This window comes from Heterocephalus glaber, unplaced genomic scaffold, assembly GCF_053883595.1.
Source record: "Heterocephalus glaber isolate CG9 unplaced genomic scaffold, H.glaber_assembly_v1.0 deba00000347, whole genome shotgun sequence".
Lineage (NCBI taxonomy): Eukaryota > Metazoa > Chordata > Mammalia > Rodentia > Bathyergidae > Heterocephalus > Heterocephalus glaber.
The window spans coordinates 27,932,672-27,936,137 of NW_028258143.1; the positions used below are offsets into that span (position 1 = coordinate 27,932,672).

The 3,466-nt window shown below is 36.0% G+C and overlaps 1 long non-coding RNA gene across 1 annotated transcript; it reads right to left on the reverse strand.

Moving 5' to 3' along the window:
* Window positions 1-515: 515 nt before the first annotated feature.
* LOC110344289 (uncharacterized) lies at window positions 516-2,136 on the reverse strand. Its single transcript, XR_002386771.2, has 3 exons — window positions 2,040-2,136; window positions 1,703-1,781; window positions 516-667 (listed from the first exon to the last, which is right to left on the reverse strand). It is a non-coding gene; the product is annotated as an uncharacterized LOC110344289 (long non-coding RNA).
* Between the last annotated feature and the right edge of the window lie 1,330 nt (window positions 2,137-3,466).

Here is a 3,466-nt window from a genome sequence, read left to right on the forward strand (position 1 = left end):
ACCAAAATATATTGATATGCTTTTAGTAGCAAAAATAAGGGCACAAACTCCTGACTCAAATAAGAGAAAAACTAAGATAGAAAACCTTAAGCACATTTCTCTGTCTGGGAAACCTCTGAGGCTTTTTTGTACTAATGAGCTCTGTGAATATGATGCAACCTTTCTGGAAATGATTTGACCTTGAAATCCTTTCAGACCACCAATTAGCATCACCTACAGGCAATGGTGCTCCACAAAATATGATCTAAAATATGCTACTATAGACAGACTTTCCAGGTAGTCAATGGATTTATTTTAAAGGGAAACAATTATCCTGGGAAGAAATTAGGCCAATGGGTAAAAACTATCCCATTTAAACTATTTAATTATAAAATGTTTTATACCTGAATGTATGGTATATTAAAAAAATTAAGGGCTATACTGAAGTAAGTATTGCAAAACTTATTTCTTGTATAGAGGCTCAAGAGAAAAGAAACCATATTCCAAAAGAAACCATTCACATTGAGGATTCACAATGAGGATTTTATTTGCCCTGTACTATGTGCACCTGGTCAGCTGGGACCTGAAGAGGAGACAGTGGTGTTACACAGGGTTGGCATGTGTCCTTTCTCCTGCCCATCCATGAACTGTCCTTTCCCCTCAGCTTTCTTTCCAGAAAAGCTTCTTCCTGTGGAAGAAAAGAGAGTGAGATGTCACCATTGAGCTGGGCCAAACAACACATTGGAGCTTTCTTCTAAAAGGCTACTTTTCTGAGCATATTGGAAGACTCAGAACCAACTAAAAATAACATGAATTTTACAACTGAAAGTTGCTTTAGTGCAGAATAGAGATAAAGCCAAGTCTTCTGACAAAGTTCTGACAAAATAAGCTTACTGTAATCTCGGTGTCAGAATGTGAGGTTGAAGAGGAGCTGGATATGAAAACCCAGATGCCACCACTGTAGACATGTTTTAGTGAACAGGAAATGAAAGTTATTATCAGAACCCAATCTATATTGTTTTGATTATATCTGTATGTGTAGCTGAAAAACTCATAAATTATAAAAATTTCTCATTCTATATTACTAGCAGATTTATCCTCAAATAAGTCATTTTTATGAAGTCATTACACCCCCAAATATTTTTTAAGTACTGTATCTTTGTGGTCAGTGAGAACCTTTTCTGATAATTGCAGTCTAGGTTCTGCTGCTCAGAATATTCCTGTTTCCTTACATTCTTTATTTCAATGGCTCTTTTTTGGTTAGTTGGGTTGATGGAAAGTTTAAAATGTTCTGTTGCTAAAGAATATAAAAACAATAACTAAAACTAAGGAGTTCAACAAACTAGAATCTGATTGCACAAAAACTGTGTATATTAGTAATATTTTATCCTCAAAAGTATTTACTTGCCCATTGTATACACATACGTATTTTTACACGCATATAGACAAACACACAATCATGAGATGTTTATACAATAAGATTTGACAATTAAAAGAAAAGACCCCGTAGAGAGACTAACTGAACACGCTTAGATTTATTTAAAACACTAAGTTATAATTTCCATGTTTCATACTGTTCACATGAAAACTTTGTCAAGGAATAAGCTCCAAGAGCAGCATGCTTTTTTGCAAAGAGCATGGGCTTTGTCCAAATAGACTCACATTTATAAACTAATTCTCCAATCTGTGTAGAAAACATAGAATCTGGGACAGAGTCAATTACCTTGTAACCACACGCTTAACCATTTAAGTGCATTTTGGTCTGATTCCTGTTGTCCACAGTGATGTCAAAGTAGTTCAACCTGCAATTCAAATACCTCTGTTTACATGATGCTTCAGTGTACAAAGATTTATGAAAAGTTCTTCAGAAATATATTCATTGCCAACACAATATATTGATTCTTTTTATTTGAGCTGTCTGTGAACTTTAACTAGCTTTCTCTAGCAGGAACAAAATAAGGGAAATTTATCTGGGAATGATAGTGCATGCTTATAATCCTAGGGCTCTGCAAGACTAAGGCAGGAGGACCACAACTTCAAGCCCAGGCAGAGTAACTTACCAATTTATCAACCCCTTAGGAAGGGCTGGGAATGTAGCTCAGTATAAAACCCTGAGTTCAATCTTCAGTACTGAAATAAAAAAAGGAAATTTTTTTTGAGTACACTACTTTACAGTGGGTAAAATTTCATGTGTATATGTGTGGATGAAAATTAAAGTCTTAAATTCTTTTAAATTACAATATGACTTACAAATGATAAATTCATTTTTTTAAAACTTTGTTGCATAAGTTCTGACAAATGTATGCGTATAGTATGCGATCATTAATAATATGATACAGAGAGCACTTCCATCGTTTCACATAGTTCCTTGTCCCCTTTCTATCTGTGCCACTATTATCCATTCATCTGTTTTCTGAATTTCCTTTTTCACATTTTCCAAAAGTTTCATCTGAATGGAATTATTCCATGTGGAATTCCTGGGTTTGGCTTCTTTCTCTGAATATAATATTTTTGAAATTCACCCATTGACAGAATGAGTAGTATGGATATATCATAATTCATTTAACTATCCATTGATTGATGGACATTTGAATTGCACCTGGTGTTGGACTATTATAAATAAAGCAATGGACATATATGTCCAGGTATTTGTGTAGACATGTTTTCATTGTCCATAGATAAATGTCTAGAATTTGGATTGCTCAGCATTATGCTAGATATTAAACTTTAGGGGAAATTTTTAAGGTTCTACTATAACAAAGGAAAAACATGTGCAAAGACAGGCAGAAAAATACTGTTTTTCTGTGTGTGTGTGTGTGCGTGTGTGTGTTGTGTGTGTACATGCACTCATGTGATTTCCAAGGAAGTATAAAAGGCCAGGTAGCAAGCAATGAGAAATCCATTTGGAGCCTGTGTTAGTCATGATTCATACAGAAAAATGTAAATGATTTCAGGTGTTTCAAACCAAAAGAATTTAATGCAGAGAATTTATTACTGAGGGACAGAAGTACTGAACAACTGAGCAAGGAGAGTGAGGCTGTCATCCTTCTGTATTTGGGACATGGTCTTAGGACATGCTGCTGGCAGAATTAGAGCCCTCTAGGAGGACATGGCAATACCTTGGAAGGCCTTCTCCTGGGACACAAGAGGCAACAGGGATGTCCCATCCCCCATCCTCAAATCTTCTGTTGGTACCTATCTCCTCTTGAATATGCCTAGCAGGAGGCCACAAGCGAAAGATTATATGAAATGAAGGAACAAAACAGAACAGGAAAGAGCAGGAACAGAATGATGAGAAAAAAGGCAAATACCAGGCTCAGAGAGGCGAGAAGGATTCGTGAAACAAAGAGCAGGAGGGAATCTTGTAAGTCAGTAAACACATCTTGCCACTCTACCATCAGCTGCTACTGTTATCTGTCTGCATCTCCAAAAGCTAGGACTACAGGTGGCCAAACACAAACTGTAACATAAGATCGGAAGAAGTGGA